Consider the following 18,942-nt stretch of genomic DNA (forward strand, 5'->3'; position numbering starts at 1 on the left):
CACGATAGGGAATCGCCTTGTCTGAAACCTCGTTTGGTATGGAACGTCTGCTCCATCGTCATCGATTGGGGAATCGGGTTCGCCTTCTCCTGACGTTGTGCGTTCACTGCCATTCAGCATGCTGGAGAAGTGTTCCCTCCATAATTTAAGTATGCTCTGGGCATCGGTGACTAGATCACCTTTGGGCGTTCTACAAGGGTATGCTCCGGTCTTGAAACCTTCTGCTGCCACATCTTTTCGTAGAATTTTAGCATTACCCCTATCGGCCAGCTTATCAAGCTATTCGTACTCACGCATTTCAGCCTCTTTCTTTTTCTGTCTACAAATTCGTCTTGCTTCCCTCTTCAACTCTCGGTATCTATCCCATCCCGCACGTGTTGTGGTCGATCGTAACGTTGCGAGGTAGGCAGCCTGTTTTCTCTCCGCTGCGACACGGCACTCCTCGTCGTACCAGCTGCTCTTTTGCACTTTCCAAAAACCAATGGTTTCGGTTGCAGCTGTACGTAAGGAGTTTGAAATGCCGTCCCACAGTTCCTTTATCTCATCCGAGGCTTTGTTTACGTGGCGGGTCCCAAACCCAGCGCTCAACCCTATGCAGGGGAAGTTTCGCCTTCTCACTTTAGCTCGCTTCGAACGGATGTTCTTAGGCTACCAAGAGGATACTTGGTCAAAGACCGGAAGTCGTGAGCTGCTTGAGTCATATGTAAAAGAATCGTTTCTCGCCAATCCCAAGTGAATGGCGGTCAGAGAACTTTCCTCACTTGCGTGAACTTCTACAAATGACTCCATCCTCCACTATTCGTAAATCCAGGCCGAAAATATGGGTCGAAAACTATTGGTTTTTGCACCGCGTAATGTACCGTTGTATACTGCATTGATTCTTCGTGAGTTTTTGCCATATTGTTAACCAATATCGTGTCGCAACTATCGTACTTATTTAGTTCCTTGTGACTTCTGGCTATTCACAAACTCCAACGACCGCTCCGGGTAAATCATTTTGAGACAATTAAAGTCATTAAACGTGAATCGCTACAAGGCTATTCCGGATATTGCTTGTAACAACTGTTTCGTGGATTGAAAAAAAACACGCTGGTACAAGTGTATTAGGGCCAAGGGGAATTATTTTAAGGGGATAGATTTTAAAGAATAAACTTAGAATTTTAAAATTATAAACAAAGTCTTACTATTTTTTCCTCATAGTAGTAGATTTGTAACATTTATCGCGGTAGTATTATGGAGTTGTGCTACAAAACATAGCCTAGTGGTTGTTTTCGTTAATTTATATGTTATATATAGATTTCAGACACCCGAAATTTCCTACGGTACTATAAATAATTCGATATTTAAGATGGTGTGCAAATTGTTCCAAGACTAGTATATTATAATTTTGATTTGATCGTTATTGAATTGAAGGACATCGAACAATCTTTGTAGAAGAAAGGGTATATGTACATATGTTGTGTATGCGTACATAAGCGCAGTCAAAAATGATATTTAGTCCAATTTTAAAGGAATGCATGCGGTGTTTTTTTTACTCCATGTTTTTATTGATACCATTTATGTAATTGTTTCCAGGTTGGCATAATTTATTTAATTCATCGCATTTTTTCTCACTTCAACAGACAGATACTGCAATACATACTCACATTGAGCCAAAATAGACGAATCGAATGGCCGAAAACACAAAACGACAAACGGCAGGTACAACTAATGACTGTGAACGCATACGATTGAACCAAATATGATACATATACTATAATATATGAATGGAACCGTCTGACTGGCGAGTATTCGTGCGCAAACCCCGTAATTATCCTTCGATGCCAAATCGAAAGACATAAAATTTATTATTACGAATTAATAAATTTCTTATACAATATATTGCATTGCCACTGTTGCAACAAAATTTCTTTAGATACATACTACATACACACATTATACAAATGTGTCTTTCGTGGATGTGCATGTGCATGTTTCTATCTTTTCACTTCTCATGCTTCTTTTCCTTTCGGTTAGGTCGCTTGTTTGTGCTGCTCCTTCTTACGGATAACTTGCAATATGCAGGCATATAAATATGTATGTACATAAGTAGATATACCCATTGCCACGGAACGAAATCCTTGAGAAGAAATTTTTTATATTGCCATTGATATGCGTTTATATGTACGTATGTATATATTTAGTCGCAGCACAACAATTTCGCATAAATTTGTTGCAGCTTTGCAACTTTTTACGATAACATCTCGCTGGCATTATTATTATTATTATTTATTTGTAAGTTATTTACCCGTTTGCTGCAGGAAATACTACTAGTAATGGCACCAGCGCGCTCCACAGTGGCACGTTTGGCAGCATGGATGCCGCAATCAGTGTTACCACAAGTTTTTTAGTGAATGATAACTCATTTATATTTTTATTTTCAAAAAGTTTAGTTTTGCGCTTGAAAGTTTGGGGTCTTATAAGGTAGGAAAAGTTTATGTACATATGTATGTCTTTCAATGCTGACAGAAGTCAGATGTGGCACTTTCAGAGCATCAGAAGTTGAAGTTTAAGGATTTCTACATGTCGAACCCCTCACCCTTTTCCTACGTTCTTGAGCTAGATACAAAAACATGTGTTTCTGCTATTCTAGACTCAAGGAACTGACGTTACCAAGTATTAATCTGAATTATTGTTTTCCAAAAAAATTTTCCTCCTTTCTCCGGGTGCACCTGCAGCAAAGTCTTTCGTGGATTTTGAACGCGGCTTTGTACAAAGTTTTTGCCTTCAACTCCACCATGTTGGGTTTTGCCTTGAGGCTAGTTTTTGTTGTCGGACAAATGCCTTTGACATCCCACAGAAAGCGTAGCAAAGCTTATTCAAAGTTCAGTAGTACCACAATCGCTGTAAACTGCTCCCTTCACCTCAGAGGTGTGGCCGCGGGTGACACAGCTAGTAGACTCACTGTGTCCGCCAGTCGTAGCAGGTCCATTCACCGACAATTGGGCGGATATCCCAGACAGCTTTTTTGCATCGTTTTCCTCCATGTTTAGTCTTATTTTCAGGGCACCTTAGGTTCCTCATAAGCATATATGCAAAGCAAAGTTACCAGTGAGAGAAGGATGGATATATGCCCCTGCCTTAGCTAGACACTGCCTGCCCTCATTACCAAGACCTGCTCTAGGAACTAGCGCAGTTTCTAAACCATGGAGGATACCGTGGAAGTCAATAATTGAGCCATTCATTTGAAACCAGTTACGGATGATTTGTGCTATCATTAATATAAGGTAACTTCCCAATTATTCCCAAGAATATATGAATTCTACCCACTTTCATCATCTTGAAATATTGGTCACTATTTATTTGATTCATTTAGTTATCATTATAATATTCCCACTGAAACGAAATAATAAAAGACATAAGAAACCCAAAATGGCAACACTGTCCGCTATGAAGAATGAGCGTTGAATGTGAATGCTATCGCATATTTCAAACGTTTATTATTGTTGCTGTGATTTTTTGTTGTTGTTCTATGCTGTCTACAACAGCGATTAATGTCTGCCATCCTGAAGGTGGAAGATTAAGTTATAGGGTTTTAATATGCCTCGCCACCGCTTAGTCGCTGACTGCTATGAGTCACTGATAAGATTGGATTAGTCAGCACTAAATTGCGCTCTTGTCGTGAATTTTTTAGTTACTTATAGTTGGTTTTGTGGGAAAGGATTATATTTTCTGCTATTTTATGCATTTCCTAATACGTATGTGTAGAAATGTATGTATGTATGTCCTGTCAAGGCATTTCTGACAGAAATATGTGTGTATGGTATAGAAATAAACGATAATTAGGTTTCCGTAAGCAGTTTAAAAGTTATGAATGACTTCAATTAGTAAACTTAAGTACAGACTGAAACTTACTTTTATAAATGCAATATTAATTATCATTGTGCTATGCGAAAGAATGATTAAGCTTAATGCAAATTTTTAACCCCATTACGGTTTGAAGTGAGATCAACCCAACTATTTTTTTTGGTATTACGTACTTGGACTATTTTCAATCGAAGTTTCACTGGACTAACGATTTGACAGATAATTAAACAGCAAAAAAATTTTAAACGCCAGAATAAAACATTTCATTTCAGTTATAGCTCACGAACTCAGAGAAAATATATTAAAGTGATCATTAATTTTTATTTACATTACTTGCATTTTAACGAGCGTATTGTGTGAAAGATTTAAGCCCACCATCAACAAACTGATTGGACCTTATCAGTGTGATTTTAGGCCTGGAAAGTCAACAACTGGGGTTTCAGACGAGGTTTCTTCAATCTACTGCTGAAGAAAATAATTCAAGCTGCAGAGCTGAATCGATAAGGCTCAATCTTTTATAAGAGTGTACAGCTGCTGGCGTACGCCGATTATATTGATATCATTGGCCTCAACAACCGGGCCGTTAGTTCTGCTCTCTTTACACTGGAAGAGGAAGCGAAGAAAATGGGTCTGGTAGTGAATGAATTCAGGAATAAATATCTCCTGTCATCAAACAAACAGTCGTCGCACTCGCGACTCGCGTCTCACGTCACTGTTAACAGTCATAACTTCGAAATTGTAGATAATTTCATCTATCTTGGAACCAGTATTAACACCAACAAAAATGTTATCGTCTATATCCGAATAACTCTTTGCCAATAGGTGCTACTTCGGACTGAACAAAGACGAAACTCCTATAAGTCAATCATTATTCCCGTCCTGATGTGTGGTGCAAAGAGGCTTGGACGATGACAACATCTGATGAGTCGACGTTGCGAGTTTTCGAGAGTAAAATTTTGCTGAAGATTTATGGTCCTTTGCGCTTTGGTAATGGCGAATTTCGCAATCATACGACGACATTGACATAGTTCAGCGAATTAAAAAACTCTCTCTGAAAGTATTCGATGCAGTACCCGCCAACGGGAGCAGAGAAAGAGGAAGACCTCCACTCCGTTGGCGAGATCATATGGAGAAGGACCTGGCTACGCTTGGAATATCCAATTGGCGCCACAGCGAGTGGCGCGCTGTTGTTAACTCGGCTATAATCGCGTAAGCGGTGTCTACGCCAATTAAGAAGAAGAAGTATATTCCGTCGACAAAGACGTACTACACGATAGTAATTATCACCTTCATAAAGCAATTATACCCCAAAAAGCAATAAATATATCACATTAGAACCCGTTTTCAGCGTTTGTGTGTTGTACAGAAAATGTTTACTGATTAAAATAGAATATTGCTTAGTTTTTTATAAAATTCGCCCAAAATATTCAGCAAATATTTATGATATTACCACCCATTGATTTACCACCCACCAAAAAGCCAAACGCACAATGATCATTAAAACCCCAAATAAAATTAACAAAATTTCACAAGCCAATCCAAGCAATTGGTCAAACGCTGTGTATTGTTGACGGGCCGCGAGCATCAACAAAATGGCTCAGCAATTTCATCACGGCATTAACGCAAAAAAGGCGTGGCACATGGCGACAACAAACGACAACGGTGACGACGACGAAACTATGATGACATTTGTGTTGCTGGCACAGCGATACAAGTAACCACTTACGTAGTGACGGCAATATGCGGGTGCTGCCACCCGAACGGATGTATTGTAGTTACGCATATACTATATGTACATATACATACTTACATATGTGGAGTTGTGGTGGTCTGAAGATAGAAACGGCTATGTAAAACCGTTGGGGTACCAACAAGAAAGTCCTACAACTTCAGGCAATGAATTGTGCGTACTCCACCACGAAGCTATCAACCATATGCCACATATTTGACGTTGGCAGTGTTTGCTTACGTTGCCTGCAAATTCTCACTACCACTTACGTAAGGTACTTGCTGTCGAGGTGATTATTGTTAGTTGTTGTTTTGGTTTCCCTTGTTTTGATTGTTGTACTGCTGTCAAGTTTTATTGCGCTGTCAGCGAAGCGACGCAACAACATCACTTTAACGGCTGCGTACTCGCTTCTATTATATACCTACATACATACTTATGTACATATGAAGGAGAATGCAAGGGAGTGCAAACATCATAAAAAGAACTTATCCATTTTTTACAACGAACCGAAGAAGGGATTGTCACTAGGACACATACATATTTGATATGCTAATTTACAGAGGTAATAAAAATGTCACGGGATTTTATTTTTTGACAATTTGCAAAAATATTACTTCCCAAATGAAATTGCATACATTTAAGCATAGAGTAGAGTGTTTGCAGTTAGACATTTTAATGGAGTATGAATAGTGAGATATAGTGGACTCATATTGTTTTTTATATCTATATTGTTCTGCGTAAAATTATATATTTTGAAATGAAACTAAAGTTGAATTTATCATTTAATTTTTTTTTCATTGTAACGCAGCTTGATAAAATAATTTTTTGGTTTCTGTTCCTGTGTACAGAAAATATGGTTTTCCAACTCCTGAGCACGCCTCGTATATCTGGCTGTGTGTAAAACATAGCGTTTCCAAATTTATGCCACACACTACACGACTATCCTTGTGTCCTGTTGATTGTCATCTCAAATTCAATTTTCACTGGAAACGGAATACGTTTGAACTGAAATTGCCAATCGTTAGATTTGACTTTCAATCTTTCAGTTTAAGTCAACAACATTAGAATTTTTGTCAGCTAACATTGCGCGTGCACTTAAGGAATCGTAGTTACGATAATTTGTCCAATGTGCGAACATTCGTGCTGAGTTCATCTTTCGTGAATTGATAAACGGCAGATGGAATTGATATCAAACCACCAGAAGTATCAATCGGAATTGACCCATTTCTAATTATTAGTGAATACGATATAAAATGTCTTCGGCAATGTAATTTTTGTTCGTATCCCATAATTGACGCGGCTGTGAAGGCTGATATGTCGAAATGATTATCGCGAAAAGTGTGCGATCTTCATTTATATTCGAAGTAGCTATCGCATCGTCCATCGTTTGATTCCTATGATTATCATGCTCTAGCAATTATGATTGCTGGCTTGCTTCTCAAAAAGTTGCACAGCCCGTACCATTCACACTACGCAATGACTCAAATGAAGTTGAACGGCGTACATTAATCAATAGCAACTGAAGGTAGAAGCAATCGTCGTTTTTCGGGTGGATTGTGTAAATTCGTCCTAATGCATTAGTTTAGAACACACTTGGATGTCCATCTACTGGTTGGCCTTGCTTCCTGCGTAACTATTTATCGACGATGCATTTCATGTATAATATCAAGGCATTTCCGAATAGAGCAATGTTCTCGCAAACGGTTCACTGACGAAAGTTGAGAAAAAACTCGTCAATGTCAATTTTGTTGCTGGCGGTGTTTCCACACGCTGTACTGTATTCTCTAAGTTGAAAACGTTCATTAATTTCAGTAATAAATATCCTACAAAGCGCTTTATTGCAGTTCACATATCGACCGTATCGTTCAAGACCAATAAATGCCATGTTGCTTCACCAAACTACAATACTCAACATTGATATGAGTTTTGAATGTGAATTAAAAAATAGTGGGGAATATAGTACGATCCATGTGTCGTCAACTTCGATATTCACTCTTCTAAATTGAGTGCTGACATACAATCCAAAAAGCGATTGTAGTGTCCGCAAGGTCTGGGTCTTTCTCTGGATCAGGAATTTCCGCAGAAATGATTTCTTTAACTTGATCTGGTGTAACCACCGCCACCAATCCACCATCCAAAGAAGAATGTGTGCGTGCGACAAACCTTTTTTTTGCATCTCAACAGAGTACATCCAGCATCTAACAGCACCATATACACCATACGTTGCTTTAAGATAAAGTCCATCAAACATCACAGCTGTTGTTTGAAAAGTCGTGCTGTGACATCGTGACGATTGCTTGCTGATTGACCGCACGTATGTCATCGCATCATGGGAATACTCGGTAATGTGCCTTTGGCTGCCAATGGATGTTGATGCCAAAAAGAACGCCGACCAATATTAGCGCGACTTCTTCGTCGCATCGTAACAAATTTCAATCTGTAATTGATCACTTTCTGTGAAACACACATAACGCTTTACCTGAATAATTTCCAAAAAATTTTTTTGAATAGCCGGAATAAAGAAAGCAAATGACAAATTTGAACAATTCAAATAATTGAAAAACAAAAGGAAAAAAGTTGAGAAAAAAATTTTGTGTGAAAAAAAAAATATTATTTTGGAATTGTCCAATTTAGAAAAATTTTAGCTTCTGCACGAAGCAATAATACCCCTTATAGCATTTCAGGTAGCCGCAATATGTATGTATAACTAAAATCTAAAATCTTTTTAGGCGAACGGTTTGTTTTGGCAAATATATAGTACATACACTTTCTTGGAGATATCGATATCTCAAGAACTGAGGAATTAGTTTCGATATATACAGGCAAGAAGACGGACAAGGCTAAATCGACTCATATTATCACGCTGGTCATTTATATGCCAACACACATATTCAGCTAAGAATTCAAATAAAATAGTAAGACATTGTTCTTAAATTTAAAATTTTTAATTAATTTATTGTCTGTATGTCATCCCCCTCAAATACACTTGTTCCAACGTTTTTTTCAATATTCAAGATTTGTGGGCCCATAGTTTCGGCCTCTTTTTTAGAACAGCTTCGAGCAAATAACGCATAACATTCAAATAGCTTTCCTTTTTGACAGTTTGGCTGATCCGAAGGTGTTTGGAGTGCGCCACACCTGGATAACCGAAAGAGGCTCACCTTTGCCACGATATTCAGCCGATTAATCGCCAGTAATAATGCGTTTCATGGCATCCTGGAAGTCAGAAAACATTATTTCACAGATGTTAACGCGACGCTGTTTTCTAAAAAATTTGGTGGCCCAAATAATCTTTCAAAATGGTTTCCACTGACCCTTTGGATATCCAACGATACCAATAAGATCTCTGACTGTTAATTGTCGATTTTCAAGCACCAATTCCTTTATTTAATTAACGTGTTTTTCATCAGGCGATGTTGATGGCCGTTCTGGCCGTGGTTCGTCGTCAACGCGTTCTCGACCCTTTTTTAATAATTTGTACCAATCAAAATCATCGATGGCCTCTTCCAACATTCTGGATATTTCGGCATAAGAATTTGATTCCGCACACAAAATTTAATGAAACTTCTTTGTTCTCTCTTACTATTTTTTGCTCGCCGTATTATTGTGCGATAACTGATGTAGAATATGTATATACAGATGTAGACTCCTAAGGCTGGCGATGTCAGTATGAAAGATTATCAAGTGCCCCTCCTTTACTTGATAACAAAAAATCAACCATTATGAGGGTTATACGGTACACATTTCATAGGGAGTTGACGCAGATGCTTCAGATTCTGAAAAACCTAAGTTCTTTATTATTTGGACTGATCATCAGAGAGTTAGTTATTCGGAACGTCCGACAAATAATTCACTAATTTATATAAAATAGCTCTCTAGTGCTTTCAAATCGTCATCAGGTCCATCCGAACGCATATTTTCGAAAGCTTGACAAAGAGTGAGCGTAAAAATTCAAAGAGAATGGGAATTTGTTTATACCCTGAATAGCGTATGTACTTAATAAGTTTGTTACGAAGCTTGTAATAAGCCCATAAGAAAACGTCGGAGACTCTATAAAATATATGTGACCTGGTCTACGAAAAGGGGGCTTAGGTGTCAAAAAAAAAGGAGAACAAATAATGAGATAACTAGAAACTGACGATTATTTTTAACAGCTTTTCCCAGAAAACTAGTTTTCGCACGTTAGCCCCCTTTTCGTAGACCAGGTCACATATATACATAAATGATCTTCATGATCTGAGCGGAGTCAATTTCGCCATGCTCGTCTGTCTGTCTGTATATCACGTCCTTTTTTCCCTAAGAAGCTTCCCATATGTCGGAACCGCCAATATTGGACCCCTATAGCGTTTAGCATCCATACTAACTAATCTAGTCTTTGCAGGCACAACCTTTTTATTTGATGAGAAATCAACATGAAAATTGGCATGGATTATTATCCAAGGCAACGGATACAATTCCTGTTCAGATCAAACCACCGTAGCATATAGCTGTCGTATAAACTAACTGATCAAAATCAATTTAAAGTTTTCTATATCATATATTTTAACGAATTATAGTTTTGGTACAGCAAAAGTTAACGTTGCCTTAAAGCGAAAGTGGAGCTTTTGGTGCAATGATTTAATTCGATACAACGCGAAACATCACTGTTAAATTACGGTGCATCATATTGAATAAAATATTCATGTTTCCTTTTAACCCTAAAAAGATAACACTATTTTATACCACTGGAAAGATACCAATACTTTGGAACTATGGATTTTAAAAATTATTTTTTAACTGAAATCATTTATTTCACTCAAAATTAATTAAGTCCTCTCAAAAAATGGGTTATACGAATAGAATCGTAAAAACTATGAGTACATATGTACCGCTTATAAAATTAATAATAATTTTAACTTGCATAATAAATAAATATCATTAAAAATGTTGTACCACAAATTAAGTAAATTTGGTAATTTAGCCTTACAAATGTAGGCAAAAAATTTCAGTAGAAGACCATAGATTCTCCAATACAAGATATAAATTGGGTATTAGTTATATAACTATGCTTAAAAAATAAGATTGCTAACAAAATGCGGAACTAACGAACGGTCACTCAAAGACTTGGCGAACATAAAAACGTCAAATAGTTTAATTATAGTATTGCATAGTCTCTGTAGACAAATGCTAATTTTGTTAAGTAACAGATAAATGTAATAAGTAGAATGTATGTCAAATTAGCACATAAGTTATTACTGCTTATTTTAAACCGCAAATGTTAACACCCAAAGACAGTTTAGAAAAACACCTATTTATTATATAAGCCCCTTGTCAAAATCATTACGACTGTCAATTTGATGCTTTGCTAATAACACTTTACATAACAAAAAGTTTCAAACGCGCGACACAACTTTGTGCGAGAATTTAAATATAGTCCCAGTATATTTGAAAAATTACTTCACAGCTGGACATTCGACCACGCCACGCCGCATGGCTATGATTTAAATCAACGCCTTCTCCTGACGTGTTGAAAGATTGACAATATTAATTGCCGGTTGCTAATTTAATAAGGCAAATTTTTTAATACCGAACTTCTACTTATGAGTTTAAAACCAGTTCGGGTTTAACTTGACTCTTAAATGACATATGATGCCGCTCAGAAATATCATTGTTGGGGGGATTTTTAACATCTTTATAAATTTATTTAAATTAGAGAAAAACATACATACTATATTTATATAGAGTGTTTTTTTTTAGAATACCGTTTGTCTTTCATACGTATACTTTGACAAATTTCAATCCAAATCACACATCAACATGCAGAAATTATTGCTTAATCTGGTTTGTTTAAAGGCTTTATTGGTCTAAACATTTTAAAATCTGCTAATGGAACTAATGGAGCTAATGTTGTATCCACTTAAAAGAGTAACAAGCAAATAATTCGTGACTTTTTGTTTTCACACGGCAATATCAATCCTCTAAAAATTGAATAATGATATAAACGACTATTTTGAGATAACGTCAAGGCAACACTGGAACGGCGGAATCGTTTTCATAAGTCACAATGGTCATATAATTATAATATGTTCAAATAATCAGGAGATTTTTGTTTCTTGGTTAAAAAGTATATCTACGAATAAGTAATTATTATTTTAATATTTTGTTCAATATTAAGGGATCATCTCAGTGTAACCCTCCGAAAAATCAATAAAATGTGTTGAAATTAACTAATCGGTTCGGTTTTTTACAAATAAATACACTCATGACGAAAACAAAATGATTTTTTTTATGTTTATTTATTGGGTGTATAATAGTTAAATAACTTGTTGTTGAAATTACACTTAAAAACAAGGTCCTGTACGATGTCCACGATTGCGGCGCCAAAAATTACAAAAAGATTATTAACTATTGCGCTTTGGAGAGTTTGAATATTTTTTTCGACAGCTTTTCGTGGAAAAAATAGGAAAATTTCAAAAAAAAAAGAAAGCTTCCATAGCGCGATAGAGAATGACGTTAAAAATTTTTATTACAGTGTATACTATCCGATAATGCAACAAAAAAAATCGGTTTTTCGAAAATTTCACACTGAGACCGATCGCTTAAATATTCGTTCAATTAATTAAGAGATTCCACAGGGATTCAATAATTAAATATTTTCTACATTTACTCCATATTGCCATATTTTTAAAACATTTACCCAAAAGCTGTGAAAAACTTGCTCAGAATAAGCAGAACCTCCTCAGGCAGTGTGAAAATGAGTAATATCGGATAATAAGGACGCCCATTCCCCATATAACAATTGTCTTGAAAACTACTGAAAGTGTGATAAATCAATAACAAAATGCTTCAGAGGCATTCAAGGGAGTTTAAGTCTAGACCTTTAGGTGACATCGCGCTTCTCGCGCTTAATATAAATTCCATTATAAAATAAACTTTTCAGAAATAGTGCCTCCAAAGAACACCAACTTCAAAAAAAATATACCATAACTTTTCAGGAGTCTAGGTACAACCATAAATAGGTAGACCTCCGTGTCTATGACTGAGATCTTATGAAAAATATCGGTCAATGTAATAATACAGTTCCTCTGTATCAAACATAGGCAAAATCGTCTCAAGTATAAACGAAAAAATATTTCCAATCAATTTTATGAATATAACTCACATACTTACCGACATAAAGTATGCATAGCTGAGTTGGGAGTTCAATTTCAATGAGAATTATGACGGCCAGTGTAAGAATTATTTCATAGAATTGTTTAGAAACATATTTTCAAATATACTTGAGTAAGTTTTCGACGGATGTTCTCACGCAAACGCCTCAATACGCCCAAATCGAACTCTTTATATATATAATGCTTTCCTTGAATGTGGAATTGGAAGCATGTCCAAATAGACATGTTTACGATACTCTTTTTGAAAAAAAAATCTGCTTTATCGAGACGAGTCGAACAAGAACGTGTTTCGTGACCAAAATATCTACCAAAATCATTCGAACGGACTCGCGAGAGATGCCGAGCTCTCTTGCCAGCTCTCTGACACTTGCCTGACGATTGTCAAGCACCATATCCTTCACATTTTTAACATGAAGGATACTAATTTTGTTTGTAAGGAACTAAATTTGTTTGTAATCCATTCATAGTTTTGAAGTCCAGCGAAACTTGAATTTGACTATTTCTTCAGGTTTGAGCGGCCCGAACTTTGCTCTTCGTTAATTGTTACTAAATCTCACATTAGCTTACCGTTAGGTTTATAACAAACACTTATTCTAATATTATCTTCCTAAAAGCATCCTTCTTGTTTAGAACAGTAAAACCAATACATATAATTTCCAGGTGCAACTTCACTACCTATTCTAATTTATATTCTTTCATGCACGATAAGTTTTCAATTCCCTTTAAGGGTAACAGCTATTTGATTAATCTTATTCGGAATATATAAAGAATCATCAGGAATCATAATGGTTCCTACAACCAGAAGCTAATCATTAAAATTTTCCTACTTTATTTGATGTGTTCAAAACTTATTTTTTACTTTTCCAAAAAAAACTTTTTTCTTATGGCAAATTTCATCAATTACACACCATGTTTACTCTTTATTGCAGTTAGGTGCAACAGCAGCCTTTACAACGCCCCGCTCCACATGCACTTGTCGGCGGTACCTTTGCGTATTCATTTATCTCTTTTGTCGTGAGTTTTGAGCATCTTTTGGCAATCGACCGACAATTGCACTCTTTTTTGCACTTATGTGTTTGCATGTACTCTTAAATGTGTGGAATTTGACAAATTGTACATTTTGTTGGACAGTAATTTGCCTGTGGCAACTGGTGTCTGCATACACATATGTACGTGCCATTATCTTGCACTGCTGGAATTCACAATTATTCCCAACAAAAAGTAGCCAAGTTCAGCCTACCCGCCGGCCGACTAACTGACTGACCAGACAATTCCTGTTTCCTTTTCTAATGAAATTAATTGAAGCAGCAAACAAAAGGCGTCTCTAATTCGGAAATTTGAATCGATCTAACTTGTCACATTTTATTCGTTTGTATTACTATGCTCAGCCTGACACCGGTGCACTAGTTTACTACACGTGTAACTACTTGTCTTCCTTTCGCTCAATCCATTAGTGTAAACTCATGGGAGTCTGACAGTATTTTTTTGCAATTCCAATTAACTAGTCAGAATTTGCACTGCCTCTTAAATGTACTATGAAACTCAAATATATACATACATATGTATGAAGAAACCGAATGGAGAGCTACGGTGAATAACACAGCTCTATAAAACATAAAAAATATTGACCAAGATATCTTAGCAAACTTTAAAGGTCACAAGTCTTCAGATTACGAATTTATTGTAGTGATCGAGACGGTGAAACAACTTCGCCAAAGTTAGTGATTTAATACGTACTATATACACCAGAAACATTTACATCCGAAATGGTATGAGAGGGTTTTATAGGAGCCGAGGTAAAAATTGGACAATGGGAGTGAGTTGCCCAATTTTAGGTGAAATCATATATGTATCTCGGAACTCGCTTGATCGATTTCAACCAAATTTGGTAATATAACGGGATAAAACTTGGCAGGAATAATGCCTTTAAATTATACCACCTTATAACCAAAAATTGTTCAAATCCAACCTGTTCAATCTCCTAGGTACCGAATATTTGGACCCCACTACCTATAGCTGCCTTTTATCGCGAATATATGTGAGATTAAGTAATTGAAATTCACTGATAATCCTTTCCTAACAATTATATGTCTGTGTGTCAAAAATGGGTAAGGTATTTCCTTAGTTTTAATTCTTGCAAATAGAAAGAGTATAAAATGTTCGGTTGCAAGTGAATTAAGGCCTTCCTTTCTTGTTTTAATTATATTTGTGGAAAAATTCCGAAACTTAGTATAAAGAGTCTTTAAATGAGACAAATCATGAAAAATACAAATTTTATCAATCTTATGAGAGTTTCTGGAAATAAAGCTGGGAAAAGTTACGTCTTGAACGTCAAAATTTTCCTAGGAAACTATAAAGCACCAAATTGTAAAGAAATTGGAACTGACAAAATTTGAAATTCTATGATTAATAGAATAGAATGGTATATAAATATAATTATCAGGTTAAACGATATCCGCAATCAACAGGTTTAATTTTGGGATAATTTAGGAAATTATAGCAAGTAAAAGAGAGGGCGGTTCCACTAAGATCTAAAAATGATATGCTATAAAACATAATGATAGTTTGGTTGAGTTGGCAAAGGAATAGTGGATCTTGTTCAGTATTTCAACCATTCGCGAAAATGATAAAATTGCTTAAGTATATTGAGTGAAACTTTAGGGATAAATTCTTTTACAGTTTGAAACACTGTTAATCGCTGAATTTGGATAAAGAATAGGGAATATGTAGTTAAATTTTGCTGAAGCTTCTGAGAGTCCAGCAAAAATTAGTAAAAACCTTAGCCTTAAGTGTGTTTTCATGTTAGAGTAGAAAGTTTAGTTTCAATAACCATGGCCAGGGTCACTATCCAAACTAATCTAAATACAGACTTTTCAATTCTGAATGATGAGGCAAATGATATATGATACTCAATCTGTACCGCCTACCAAGAGATTTTCTGCAGTAGATCAAAACTAACCCAATTTATTGCAGAGATATACACACATACTAATCTGGAGATACATGTAAACATATATTGTCTACAGTATTCAACACATACTCTAGGCATAATCTAGTCAAAGATACGTATAAACGTTGCCTTTTTTGACACCTGTTTGCTTTAATCGTCTACATCCTTACGTCCGCCTCATGTCTGCTATGGCTACAGTAGAGTTCATTCATCATTCAGTATACAACGAACGACTAGAAACACAAAATATCTAAAGAAATAGTTGGCTTCACCTTTTTCCAATTCATTAGTAGTTGTCGGCGATTTTTCTTTGCTATGCACTGCTCTACTTTACCTGATATTCAGCGCAATTTATTATTCTTTGAACATTTCCAGGCCTTTCATTTTTATTTTACATCGCAAACATATAATTAGATGTCTGTAAGTTTGAACATTAAAAAAATATTAAATTATTCACAAAATTTATTTATTTTTTCAATCGTTAAAAGAAAGGCATATGTGCTTCATGTAAGAGTATTTATATGTTGGCAGATGTTTGGCCAAGTATTAACATATACAAGTATTAAAATGAAACTGAAAGGTCGACGAATAGCGACTTATAGGTACATATGTACATATGTATTTATATGAATACATACATATATATATAGGATGTGCTGGATTGGGTGCTTCTAGCGTGTTTGACGTTAAGTTTTCGTTCAGGTTTCAAAACTTAATCTGGACTCTATAAGCAACGATGAGGTAAATATTATAATAGTTCGTATAATTTTGTTTTGTATTTTGCATTACCTTTGTTGCGTCAAGCGACATATCTACAAATTTATACTTAGAATAAAAATAATAAATGAATTGTGAAATATTGAATTATACAAATTATAAAATATTGAATTATTAAAAATTAAATTAAGAAAATCTATTATAAAATACTTATCTTAATAATGCATTCATAATATCAATCTACTACTTACCTTAATACTTACCATAATCTTTTACAATATTTAACGAAAGTTGAAGAGTTATACTTACCCCTTTTTTAATACATATTTATATTACCACTAGTTTAAGCCGTTAGTTTTAAGATATAGGCTTAGCAATTAGATTAAGTGAAATAAAGTTGGCTATTGTTATTGAACCGTGGAATAGACCGGACGCGTTTTCAGTTTTTATCTCAATTTATTTTCGACAGGCAATTAGGCTTTATTTTATTCGCGCATTCCCTTATATTTTCGCTTCTCAAAAACGCTTGAGAATTTTCAACCTTATTACAAAACTAGAACTTTCATACTGAAAGTTATTTTATTATTTCCGAGTTTTTTTTTTTTGGAGTTTAGACTAGTCATAATCTATTTTTTACTTAAAGTACAGTTCTGAATCCTATACAGATCAAGGCGTTTGTGTTACTCAGCTTCGTTACGCAATTTACTAGCAAGTCTTACACACATAGACTAAGACTTAGTTTTTGAGAATAAACAGCACACGTTTATATAATCATCGATTCATTTTTCCTTACTAAAGCGGCTGTCTCCGGATCGAAAAACCAACAACCAGATCGATCATGTTGTGATAGACGGAAGACACGTCTCCAGTGTTTTAGATGTGCGTGCGCTCCGAGGTCCTAACATCGACTCGGACCACTATCTTGTTGCAGCCAAGATTCGCACACGCCTCTGTGCAGCAAAAAACGCACGCCAACAAACACAAGGGGTTCGACGTCGAGAAGCTGCAATCACAACAGACAGCCGAACGATTTCTACTCGGCTTGCACTCCTGCTCTCTGAGAGCACTCGTCAACAACTCGGTATAAGGGAACTCAAACTCCTTACGTACAGCTGCAACTGAAGCCATTGGTTTTCGGAAAGTGCAAAAGAACAGCTGGTACGACGAGGAGTGCCATGTCGCAGCGGAGAGAAAACAGGCTGCCTACCTCGCAACGTTACGATCGCCCACAACACGTGCGGGATGGGATAGATACCGAGAGTTGAAAAGGGAAGCGAGACGCATTTGCAGACAGAAAAAGAAAGAGGCTGAAATGCGTGAGTACGAAGAGCTTGATAAGCTGGCCGACAGGGGTAATGCTCGAAAATTCTACGAAAAAATGCGGCGGCTTACACAAGGTTTCAAGACCGGAGCATACTCTTGTAGAACCCCCAAAGGTGATCTAGTGACCGATGCCCAGAGCATACTTAAATTATGCAGGGAACACTTCTCCAGCCTGCTGAATGGCAGTGAACGCACAACGTCAGGAGAAGGCGAACCCGATTCCCCAATCGATGACGATGGAGCAGACGTTCCATTGCCCGACCATGAAGAAGTTCGAATAGCAATTGCCCGCCTGAAGAACAACAACGCGGCAGGGGCCGACGGATTGCCGGCCAAGCTATTCAAACACGGCGGCGAAGAACTGATAAGGAGCATGCATCAGGTTCTTTGTAAAATATGGTCGTACGAAAGCATGCCCAACGATTGGAATTTAAGTGTGCTATGCCCAATCCATAAAAAAGGAGACCCCACAATCTGCGCCAACTACCGTGGGATTAGCCTGCTCAACATCGCATATAAGGTTCTATCGAGCGCATTGTGTGAAAGAATAAAGACCACCGTCAACAAACTGATTGGACCTTATCAGTGTGGCTTCAGACCTGGAAAATCAACAACCGACCAGATATTCACCATGCGCCAAATCTTGGAAAAGACCCGTGAAAGAAGAATCGACACACACCACCTCTTCGTCGATTTCAAAGCTGCTTTCGACAGCACGAAAAGGAGCTGCCTTTATGCCGCGATGTCTGAATTTGGTATCCCCGCAAAACTAATACAGCTGTGTAAACTGACGTTGAGCAACACGAAAAGCTCCGTCAAGATCGGGAAGGACCTCTCCGAGCCGTTCGATACCAAACGAGGTTTCAAACAAGGCGACTCCCTATCGTGCGACTTCTTCAACCTGCTTCTGAAGGAAATAGTTCGAGCTGCAGAACTAAATAGAGAAGATACCATCTTCTATAAGAGTGTACAGCTGCTGGCGTATGCCGATGATATCGATATCATCGGCCTCAACACCCGCGCCGTTAGTTTTGCTTTCTCCAGACTGGATGAGGAAGCAAAGCAAGTGGGTCTGGTAGTAAATGAGGGCAAAACGAATTACCTCTTGTCATCAAACGAACAGTCGTCGCACTCGCGACTAGGCTCTCACGTCTCTGTTGACAGTCATAACTTTGAAGTCGTAGATAATTTCGTCTATCTTGGAACCAGCGTAAACACCACCAACA

The sequence above is a fragment of the Bactrocera tryoni genome, chromosome 4, assembly GCF_016617805.1.
Source record: "Bactrocera tryoni isolate S06 chromosome 4, CSIRO_BtryS06_freeze2, whole genome shotgun sequence".
Lineage (NCBI taxonomy): Eukaryota > Metazoa > Arthropoda > Insecta > Diptera > Tephritidae > Bactrocera > Bactrocera tryoni.